This window comes from Pseudophryne corroboree, chromosome 4 (assembly GCF_028390025.1).
Source record: "Pseudophryne corroboree isolate aPseCor3 chromosome 4, aPseCor3.hap2, whole genome shotgun sequence".
In the NCBI taxonomy this organism is placed as follows: Eukaryota; Metazoa; Chordata; class Amphibia; order Anura; family Myobatrachidae; genus Pseudophryne; species Pseudophryne corroboree.
The window spans coordinates 294895130-294907382 of record NC_086447.1 but is presented as its reverse complement, the minus strand read 5'-3'; the positions used below and the strand labels follow the sequence as shown (position 1 = coordinate 294907382).

Sequence of the window (12253 nt, the reverse complement as noted above, 5' to 3'; positions counted from 1 at the left end):
CTTTAGAAGACTGAGGAGTCTTCTGCCGCCGATTCTGGACCTCTTCTTACTTCAGCATCTGCAAGGGGGCCGGCGGCAAGGCTCCGGTGACCATCCAGGCTGTACCTGTGATCGTCCCTCTGGAGCTGATGTCCAGTAGCCAAGAAGCCAATCCATCCTGCACGCAGGTGAGTTCACTTCTTCTCCCCTAAGTCCCTCGTTGCAGTGATCCTGTTGCCAGCAGGACTCACTGTAAAATAAAAAAACCTAAGCTAAACTTTTCTAAGCAGCTCTTTAGGAGAGCCACCTAGATTGCACCCTTCTCGGCCGGGCACAAAAATCTAACTGGCTTGGAGGAGGGTCATAGGGGGAGGAGCCAGTGCACACCACCTGATCGGAAAGCTTTACTTTTGTGCCCTGTCTCCTGCGGAGCCGCTATTCCCCATGGTCCTTTCAGGAACCCCAGCATCCACTAGGACGATAGAGAAATAAACAATACTTCACCACATTGCAGAATGCAGATGTTGGAATATCCTGCTGGAGAGATACTAATATAAGGTTTTGCTCATAAGAATTCACTGCCACCATGAGCTTTTTAGCCGTATGCTTTGATCTTTAGGTTAGACAGTCCCCACACTTCTATCAACGCGGTTGGCTTTCCCGCGCTGCGGTGGCTTCACACGGCCCAACAGTACCTTAGAGCTGGAAGGCAGGGTCCAATGGAATAAGTGGCACTGTGCATGGCCGTGTGCCGCGGCTGGAGGCTGTAGCTCAGTGTCCAGAGTAGCAGGGAACACTGGTTATGGTCGCGTATCGTGACTTCCGGGTTTGGGGCTTCTGGTTGCGTTTCACGGTTGTAATTCCGGTCTCTGGCGCGTTTCTCCGCCTATTGCAGTGGCGGTTTTGTCAGAGGTATAAGTATTGTTTATATTTACTAAACAGAGACTGTTATACTAATACTACTAGCCAACACTGCCTTTGCTGCTATAACACGTGTTATTAACAGCCGGCTCACATGCTTCAAATATTCATTGCATAAAAAAAAATCAGCGAGTCCACATTTTGAAAAGACAGTACTGTCTAGTATTTTAACGTTCCTACGTTGTATTGTATGTATTGATTTTAAAGTGATATTATACTGATATTGAAATACTTTTTTTTGTTAATTAAATAACATATTTGCTAAACCAGCAGCTGTATCCATACGCTGTTTGAGCGTCCACATTACCTTTATTTTTTCTAGTCATATTGGTGTATTTCCAGATCCCCTCTGTGTGGGCTGCCATTAGAAGTTTTATATAAAGATATTCATTACACATACTATAGTAGCGCCCACTGTTTTGTTTCTTGTTATAGTGGAAAGAGAGAGGGCTAAAGAGGGGCAGTCACACGCGGAGGGGAGACAGAAGGGATGCTGTCACATGCAGAGGTGAAAGAGGGGAACCGTACCAATGACCTATACAGTGGCATTAAGATTATTTTTTTCCAAGACTTGCAATCTGCACTTGTGAAGGCTGCGTTCTAAGGATGTCATTCCAAGAACAGAGTTAGAACTGGAGTTTCAAATGGATTTGGACTTCTGACTACTGTAGAACACTGCAGCTCAGGATCAGTATGTGCTATTACTTTATTTTCTCAAATGTGTCCTCACTCATGGTTACTTATGTCACCTTGATTATTTGGTTGGCACCATGTACTTCAGAGAGGGGCAGTCTTGTTCCGCGGCCCAGTCGCACTCAAACTGCTGGATGCGACAAGGCTGCACACTCAAGCAAGGGAGACGCTAGGCTTGTTGCAGTTAACGCCATTATTTTTTTTAACCTTTACCATAGTTTGTAGTAGTGCTGTCACCGCTGTTTCCTGCCTCTCTACTTTTCTTTCTTCCCCTACCACCTGAATGTAATACTTCTGCTAACTGTACACCCTGCCAGATGTAATCTACGCAGTGTGCCCCACATGGATGGTTCTTTCTTAAGCAGGATGCAGAACACATGAATCTATCCATTCTGTGCACATCATATTGCACGTTTCAGTCACCCCATATATATCTTTGTTTCTTGTATGGTTTATCTCACACATTGTAACCTTTGTAGTGCACCCAAGATAGCTGCATCACCTGGTACACCCGTGGGTGGGATGAAAAATACTTGGAACTGATCGTTATCTAAGGGTGCTGCTTCTAGCTTTAGTTCACTGCAACTTTCCCATTTTGTGTTCTCTCTGCTAGACACTGTTACACCCAGGGTAACCTATGTAGTGTGCCCAAAATGGCTGCCTCTCCTGGTACCTTTCATGGGTGGGTTATGTAAACTGTTATTTATTATTTAAAATGGTTGCACCAATCCTGCATTAAGTTCATTATGTAAATTATGTTCATTGTTTTTCGGTTTGTTTTCCTCTTGCTGTAATATTGAACCTCTGTGCTATGTTTTATGTTTTGCTTGTAAAGAGACTCCTGCTGGAAAAATAGGATTTTAATACCTACCGGTAAATCCTTTTCTCTTAGTCCGTAGAGGATATTGGGGTCACATCAAGAACCATGGGGTATAGACGGGATCCGCAGGAGACATGGGCACTTTAAGACTTTCAAATTGTGTGACCTCGCTCCTCCCTCTATGCCCCTCCTCCAGACTCCAGTTTAAGGAACTGTGTCCAGAGAGACGGACATTTCGAGGTAAGGATTTATTGTTAAACCACGGTGAGCATCTTACCAGCTCACACGTCAAGCATGCCGCAGAACATGGCATTCAACAGAACACAAGCCAACGGCATGAAGAATTTGCAGCAAAATTCTGACAAAAATTGTAACACAACCTGTGTGTAACCACAGCCAATAACTGCAGATACAGTACGCACTGGGACAGGCGCCCAGCATCCTTTACGGACTAAGAGAAAGGTAGGTATTAAAATCCTATTTTCTCATACGTCCTAGAGGATGCTGGGGTCACATCAAGAACCATGGGGTTTATACCAAAGCTCTAGAACGGGCGGGAGAGTGCGGATGACTCTGCAGCACCGATTGACCAAACATGAGGTCCTCATTAGCCAGGGTATCAAACTTGTAGAACTTCGCAAAGGTGTTTGAACCCGACCAAGTAGCTGCTCGGCAAAGTTGTAATGCCGAGACCCCCCGGGCAGCCGCCCAGGACGAGCCCACCTTCCTGGTAGAATGGGCCTTCACCGATTTCAGTAACGGCAATCCAGCCGTAGAATGAGCCTACTGAATCGTATGACAGATCCAGCGCGCAATAGACTGCTTGGAAGCAGGAGCCCCAATTTTATTGTGAGCATACAAGACAAACAGAACCTCTGTTTTCCTAAACCGAGTCGTCCTGGCGACATAAAACTTCAAAGCTCATACTACATCGAGAGGCTTTGATTTCAGCAAGGCGTCAGTAGCCACAGGTACCACAATAGTTTGGTTCAAGTGGAACGATGAAACCACTTTTGGCAGAAAACTGTTGACGAGTCCTCAATTCTGCTCTATCTTCATGGAAGATCAAATAAGGGCTCTTGTGAGACAAGGCCGCCAATTCAGACACCCACCGTGCGGATGCCAAAGCCAACAGCATGACCACTTTCCAAGTAAGGAATTTCAACTCTACCTCCTGTAAAGGTTCAAACCAATGAGATTGAAGGAACTGCAACACCACGTTAAGATCCCATGGTGCCACAGGGGGCACAAAAGGAGGTTGGATGTGCAATACGCCTTTCACGACGGTCTGAACTTCTGGAAGTGAGGCCAATTGTTTTGGAAGAAAACTGATCAAGCCGAAATTTTAACTTTTAATTGAGCCCAACTGTAGGCCCGCATCCACACCGGCTTGTAGTAAATGGAGAAAACGTCCTAACTGAAATTCTTCCATAGGAGTTTTCTTGGATTTACACCAAGACACGTATTTTCTCCAAATACGGTGGTAATGTTTAGACGTTACTCCTTTTCTGGCCTGAATAAGAGTAGGAATGACTTCCTTGGGATTACCCTTTCGGGCTAGGATCCGGCGTTCAACCTCCAAGCCGTCAAACTAAGTCGCGGTAAGTCTTGGAACACGCACGGCCCCTACTGTAACAGATCCTCCCTCAGAGGAAGAGGCCAGGGATCTCCTATGAGTAATTCCTGAAGATCTGGATACTAAGCCCTCCTTGGCCAATCTGAAACAATGAGGATCGCTTGAACCTTTGTTCTTCTTGTGATCTTTATCATTTTTGGAATGAGTGGAAGCATCGACCGAAATACCCATGGTGTCACTAGGGCATCCACTGCTATTGCTTGAGGGTCTCTCGACCTGGAACAATATCTCTGAAGCTTCTTGTTGAGACGAGACGCCATCATGTCTATTTGAGGAATTCCCCAAAGTCTTGTCACTTCTGTGAAGACCTCTTGATGGAGGCTCCATTCTCCTGGATGGAGATCGTGTCTGCTGAGGAAGTCTGCTTCCCCGTTGTCCACACTTGGAACGAACCTCGCTGACAGAGCGCTTGTATGTTTTTCCCCCCCAGCGGAAAATCCTTGTGGCTTCTGCCATTACTGCTCTGTGTTTTGTTTGTAGAAAACCGTTGTAAACGGCCCTTAACTCTAGACCGTTTATGTGGTGACAAGTTTCCTAACTTGACCATCTTCCTTGGAAGTTTTTCCCCCTGTGTGACTGCTCCCCAGCCTCGGAGGCATGCATCCGTGGTCACTAGGATCCAGTCCTGGATCCCAAACCTGCGCCCCTCTAGGAGGTGAGAATTGCGCAGCCACCCCAGGAGTGAGATTCTGGTCTTGGAAGACAGGATTATCCTCTGGTGTATGTGTAGGCGGGAGCCAGACCACTTGTCCAACAGGTCCCACTAGAACACCCTTGCATGGAACCTGCCAACTGAATGGCCTCTTAGGCCGCAACCATCTTTTCCAGCAACCGAATGTATTGATGGATTGACACTCTTGCTTGTCTGACCAGACTATGGATCTTCAGAGCCTTTTCCACCGGAAGAAAAAAAACTCTCTGTAGTTCTGTATCTAATATTATTCCCAAAACCGACAACCGCGTCGTTGGGACCGACAGTGGTTCTGGCAAGTTCATGAGCCAACCATGTTGTTGAAGAACTATCAGGGAGAGTGCCACATTTTGCACCAACTGATTTCTTGATCTCGCCGTTATCAGGAGACCGTCCCAGTACGGGATAATTGTGACTCCTTACTAGCGAAGGAGAACCATCATTACCGTCATCACCCTGGTGAAATTGGTAATGACAATCCTGAATTGTAAACTTCAGGTAAGCCTAATGCGGAGGAAAACCCGTAATTAGACCTCCTTTATCCTTTTTCCAGATTGGAGATCACTGCCCTGAGAGATTCCATCTTGGATTTAAATTTCTTTAAGTAGAATGAGGGATTTCAGATTTAGGATTGGTTTGACCAATCCGTCTTGTTTCGGGAGCACGAAGAGGCTTGAACAACAGCCTTCTCCCTATTGTGACAGGGGAAACCAGGACAATGACCTGATCCTGACACAACCCTTGTATTGCGTCGCACACTACCTCCCTGTCCGGAGGAGAATCGGTAAGGCCGATTTGAATAATCGGTGAGGGGAAACGTCTGGAAAACTCCAGTATGTACCCTTGGGACACTATTCTTAAAACCCACGGGTCCAAGTCCGTTCCAGGACTGACTGAAGAGTTTTAGACATGTCCCCACCTGTGTGGGCTCCCGCAAGAGAGTCCCAGCGTCATGCGGTGGATGTGGCAGAAACAGAGGATGATTTCTGCTCCTGTGATCTTGAAGAGGCTGCTGACCTCTTCCCGTTTCTCCTATCTCCACCTGGCCCGAAATGACTGCATCCGACAATGATGCGTCATCATCCGTTGTGAGGGAACATAGGGCAAGAAGGTAGACTTACCAGCAGCATCTGCCAAGATCGAATTAACTAGGCCATCACCAAACCAGGCTTCACCTTCATAGGGAAGAGACTCCATTTTTTCTCTGAGTCAGCATCAGCATTACATTGGTGAATCCACAACGCCCTCCTAGCCGAGACCGCCATGGAATTGGCCCGCGAACCCAAGTGTCTTATATCCCTTGCAGTTGCACGAAAGTATGCTGCAGTGTCCTTGATATGGCCCAACGTAAGGAGTATCCCATCTCTCCCCAGGGTATCTATATCGGATGACAAGGTAACCGACCATTTTTGAATACTACTACTCCCCCATGCGTATGTAATGGCAGGTCTAACTAACATACGTGTGGACACACAACTAGAATATAACGTAGTTTCTTGCATACGATACGTTGGCTTTGTAACAGGGCCCCGTGCAGAACAGGGGGTGACTCACATTTTATTCTATCCGCGACGGGAAAAGGATAAACAATCTGAATCATTTTGAGGATTTGAAATCATCTTGTCAGGGCTGACCCCGACTTTCTCAAACAGAGCGCTCAGCACATGAGAAGGAGGAACGTTACCTCAGCTTTCATTATAATTGATATATATATATATATATATATATATATATATACACACACACACACATACATACAAACCCTCATATATAGACCCTTTTGTCAGGAACAGCAGGGTCCTTAGTGACGTTAATACATTCTTCATGTACTGAATGCTATATATTTTTTTTTTTGTTATCTAATCAGGAAACATTACGATCGACAGAGGAAACAGTATCCGTGTCGATATCAGGGAGTAGCAACTGTGCAAAATAACCTTTTTTACGATCCCGAGGGAAATATAGCTATGAACATGACATCCTCCATATATATTTTTACGTCTGTGTCTGGGACACAGATTTATGCAACCTTACTAATTTATATATATATATATATATATATATATATATATATATATATATATATATATATATATATATATATATATATATATATATATATATATATATATTATATAGCCCTTATATGCAAATTTTTACCCAGTCAGATATTGGTTGTGCCGCCAGGGCCACCCACACATGTCTGTGTCCCCGCATACAGTTTTTTTTCTTGGGAAAAACATTAATCTACCGACATGTTGACACACATGTACCAAGTACCATCAGGAGTCGGCGTTGCCGGCTTTGTGGGAAGAGCACTCAGCCTCAGACCTGCCGACACACGTGTACCAAACACCCACCGACATTACACTGGGCAATAGGGGACATACCCACAGTAAAGTCTGTCAGGGAGACACAGAGGGAGTTTGCCAGCTCACAACCCAGTGCTCAATCCCGGTTCTGAAAACCTTATATAATGCCTCAGACCTGTAGCGCTTTTATAATTAACTTATATTGCACCAAACCAACTGTGCCCCCCCCCCCCCCCCCGTTTTTCACCCTGTTATATATACAGTAGTGTGAGGAAGGACCAGCTTCTCCACAGCTCTGAGGAGAGAAAATGGCACTGATGTGAGCTGAGGGCGCGCTTCAGCACCTCTATTTTTTTAATTATCTATACTGGCGGGGTCTGGAATTAAAACTCCCTGCCAGTCTGATATGAGGTCTATATGCAGGCCAGGGCGCCGCCGCCCCCCCCCCCCCCCCCCTGTGCCCTGCACCCTGTAGTGCCGCTGTGTGTGGGAGCATGGCGCGCAGCTTGCGATCGCTGTGCGGTACCTCAAACCCGTCACTGAACTCTTCTGATCTTCATCTACTCACCTGTCTTCTGACTTCTGGCTCTGCAAGGGGGGTGACGGCGGGCTCTGGGAATGAACCCCTAGGCGTACCTAGTGTTCCAAACCCTCAGGAGCTAATGGTGTCCTGTAGCCAAAGAAGCAGAGCCTTTAAACTCACAGAAGTAGGTCTGACTTCTCTCCCCTAAGTCCCACGAAGCAGGGAGACTGTTGCCAGCAGTTCTCTCTGAAAATAAAAAACCTAACATAAGTCTTTTCCGAGAAACTCAGTAGAGCTCCTCAGTGTGCATCTAGTCTGCCTGGGCACAGATTCTAAACTGGAGTCTGGAGGAGGGGCATAGAGGGAGGAGCCAGGTCACACCATTTGAAAGTCTTAAAGTGCCCATGTCTCCTGCGGATCCCGTCTATACCCCATGGTTCTTGATGTGACCCCAGCATCCTCTAGGACATATGAGAAATATACGTTATGGTAATAACTTACCGTTGATAACTGTATTTCTCCTAAATCCACAGGTTCCACAGGATAACAATGGGATATGATGAAGCGACAGCGGATTGGCACTAAACGATCACAAGCTTTCAGTCCTCCCAGGATGCAACGGGCCCGTCCATATATCCCCGCCCACTGGCTCAGGCAAATCAGTTGGATTCCAAAGCATTTAGGCAGGAGCATCATGTAGAGCCCTAATCAGGCGAGAAGAACACACATGCACACCCTTCCGTACAAGAAGGAATAGGTTTAGCGAGTAGAAAGATCCTCAAATCAGGTGCGTCAGGGTGGGATCCCTGTGGAACCTGTGGACTTATGAGAACAATGGGATTTCCCAAAGCAATTTAGTGGTGGGAACGCTCCTGATTAGACAGGAGAACCTTTCGCCCGAATTCAGAAACATGAGGCAAAATTTTCCAAGGAATAATGTCTAATGAATGTGTTAATGGAAGACCATGTGGCTGCCTTACATATCTGTTCTGCTGAAGCACCATTTTCTGCTGCCCATGAAGGACCTACTTTACGAGTAGAGTGAGCAGAGACATTATCCGGAACAGGGAGATCAGCTTGAGAATATGCTTCTGAAATCGTCATTCGAAGCCAACCTGCCAGCGTCTGTTTAGTAGCAGGCCATCCTCTCTTGTGAAATCCGTAGAGAATGAAGAGAATCTGTCTTTCTGATGGCACTGGTACGATCCACGTAGATCCTTAATGCCCGGACTACATCCAGCGACGCATCTCCCGCAGAAAGTCCCGATACCTGAAAAGTCTGGACTACAATTTCTTCATTAAGGAGGAATTTAGACACCACCTTCGGGAGATACCCAGATCTAGTTCTTAGAACTGCTTTATCTGGATAAAAAGTCAGAAAAGGAGAATGACAAGACAGCGCTCCTAAATCTGACACTCTTCTAGCTGATGCCATAGTCAGTAGAAAGAGAACTTCAGCTGTCAACCATTTAAGATCCACTTTATTAAGTGCTTCAAATGGAGCAACTTGAAGGGCTTTCAGGACTAAATTTAAGTCCCAAGGCAACAAAGGGAGGTTGAATGCGCAGCATTCCCTGGAAGAAAGTACGCACATCCTGTAAATTGGCAATTTTCTTTTGGAACCATACAGTCAATGCTGATACATGTACTCTCAAGAAAGCCACCTTCAAACCTTTATCCATTCCTGCCTGAAGGAAATCTAAGACTCTAGAAATTTGGAAAGATTTCGGGTCCATATTTCTTTCACTGCACCATGAATATAGGCCTACCATATTTGGTGATAAATGCGAGCCGAGGAGGGTTTCCTTGCTCTGAGCATTGTTTGAACTACCTGTTGTGAGAATCCTCTTGACTTCAAGATAGAGGTTTCAAGAGCCACGCCGTCAACTATAGTCGATCCAGATGCCTGTGGTAACAAGGACCCTGCATTAGTAGATCTGGACGTTTAGGGAGCAGAAGTGGAGCATCCATCGACATTTTCTGCAGATCTGTGTACCAATGCCTTCTGGGCCAAGCCGGAGCTATTACAATCACGGCACCCTTTGCTTCTTTTATCTTCCTCACCACCCTGGATAGCAGGATGATCGGAGGAAACAGATACGCTAGATGAAAATCCCATTTCACCGACAGGGCGTCCACATAGATCGCTCCGGGATCCTTTGTTCTTGACCCGTACACGGGTACTTTGTTGTTCAGACGGGACGCCATGAGATCTCGCTCTAGCAAACCCCACTTGTATACTAGAGTCTGAAAGACTTCCGGATGTAGAGCCCATTCGCTTGCTTGAATGGTGTGTCGACTGAGAAAGTCTGCTTCCCAGTTTAGGACTCCCAGAATGAATACTGCGGACAATGCTGGAAGATGGAGTTCTGCCCATTTTAGTATGTGCCTTGCCTCCTTCATTGCTGTTTTGACTGTGTGTTCCTCCCTGATGGTTGAGGTAAGCTACCGCTGTTACATTGTCCGAGCGGATCTGGACTGGTCTTCCTTGAAGAGTGTCCTTTGCCTGAATCAGTGCCATGTATATGGCCCAAAGTTCTAACAGATTTATTGGCAGGCAACTTTCTTCTGTGGTCCATTGTCCCTGGAACCATAATCTTCCGGACACCGCTCCCCAGCCCTGTTGTCAGGATCTCCCAATCTGATATCCAAAAGGGTCTCCCCTTGTCTAGATGGGATGTCTGTAGCCACCAGGCTAATGACGGTCTTACCTTGTGTTTCTTTATTGTCGGATGTATTCCATTCCATCTGGCCAGAATCAGACGCTGCAGAGGTCTTGAGTGGAATTGTGCATACTCCACCATGTCAAATGTTGACACCATCAAACCCATCAGTCGCATCGCTGCGTGGATTGAGATTGTTTGACTGTGTAACAACTCCTGAGTCCTTGACTTTACCTTGGCTATCTTCTGCCAAGGTAAAAATATTTTCTGCAGACTTGAATCCAGTACAACCCCCAAGTGAGTCATCCGTTGTGACGGAACTAAAGACGATTTTGCCCAATTTATGAGCCATCCGTGCCTCTGCAGACATGTTATTGTCTATTGGAGATGGTCCAAGAGCAATTCCTGTGCTAGAATTAACAGGTCGTCGAGGTACGGAAAAATTCTTATCCCCTGCTTGCGAAGATAAGCTGCCATAACCACCATGATCTTGGTAAACACTCTGGGTGCCATGGCTAACCCAAAAGGTAATGCCTGGAACTTAAGATGCTGCTGGAGGGTAGCGAACCTGAGAAAGCACTGATGGGACAGTGCTATAGGAACATGTAGGGAAGCATCCTGAATATCCAGGGATACCATATAATCCCCTGGTTCCATGGTCAAAACTATGGAGCGTAACGTCTCCATATGAAACCAAGGTACCCAAATGTATTTGTTCAGCATTTTGAGATTGAGAGTTGGCAGGAATGACCTATTTGGCTTCTGAACCAAAAACTGGTTGGAGTAAAACCCCTGTCCCCGCTGTGCAGGGGGTACTGGAATGATTACTCCTGACTGAAGCAAATTCTGAACTGCTTCTTGCAAAGCCCTGGCCTTCGTCTCTACCCGAGATGGGCTGGTGCAGAAGAACCTTGTAGGAGGATGCTTCTTGAACGGAAAAACATAACCCAGAGATACCACTTCTTGCACCCAGGCATCTGTTGTAGACTGCTGCCATATCTGTGCAAACTGAAGAAGTCGGCCCCCCACCATAGGGTCCCCCAGGAAGAGGCACGCACCATCAAACTGATGGCTTATTCTCTGGTTTTGAGGCTGGCATTCCCCATTGCTTTTTCACCTTACCAAATTTATTATACTGGGGCTGCTTACCATCACTTTTTCCTTTTGCTTTACCGTGTGACCCAAAGGGCCGAAAAGCGGGACCCTTACGTTTGGGGTTATATGTAAAAGGAAAATTTACCTTGTGCAGTGTTTCTCAGTGCTCTCTACCTGGTGCAAGTTTTCTCAGTGCTCTCTACCTGGTGCAGTGTGTCTCAGTGCTCTCTACCTGGTGCAGTGTGTATAACGTGTCCTGCCTGGCGCAAAGTGTAGAATGTGCTCTATCTGGCGCAATATGTATAACATGCTCTACCTGTCTCAGTGTGTATAGGAGGTTCTACCTGGTGCAGTGTGTATTAGATGCACTACTGTGTGGTGTAATGTGAATTGCCACTATTATGTGGCCATGCCCCTTCCCCACGAAAATTCCCCATGCCGGTCCTCACCACCTGGTACTATGGAGCCTTATTAAAGATGGATAATATGATGTGCTCCCTTAGATCTGGTGGATATAGTGGGGTACCTGCACGGCCACAGTGTCCACACCAGCGGCGCTGTCTGTCTCTGGAGACAGCAACGCGATTTAATGGCGGGTCCCACTCAGTGGACCCTCTTACCTCCTCCCTGAGTAGCAGCCACGATCTGCGGTGGTGTGCCTAGGAACTGGAGCGCCTCCACCGCAAGAACCCGGGAACAGAACCAGCGGGAGTATGCGACGCCGCTGGGGAGGTGATGGAGCCGCAGCACAGTATGTGACACCGACATATTAAGTGCTGAAGCCCTTGAAGCCTTCTAAAAAGCTTTTCAGGGCTGCTCCCTGTTAAGTAACCTGCTTATGCAGGCACCAACTCTAAAACTGAGATCACAGTGCCTGGAGGCGGGGTTATATAGAGGAGGCCCCGCAATGAATCCTGGGA

General features: G+C 46.6%; 1 protein-coding gene across 1 annotated transcript in view; it reads right to left on the bottom strand.

Annotated features, from left to right (window-relative positions):
• SEC62 (SEC62 homolog, preprotein translocation factor) overlaps positions 1–12253 on the bottom strand; it is a 106680-nt gene that overhangs the window by 72903 nt on the left and 21524 nt on the right. The window lies entirely within an intron of this gene.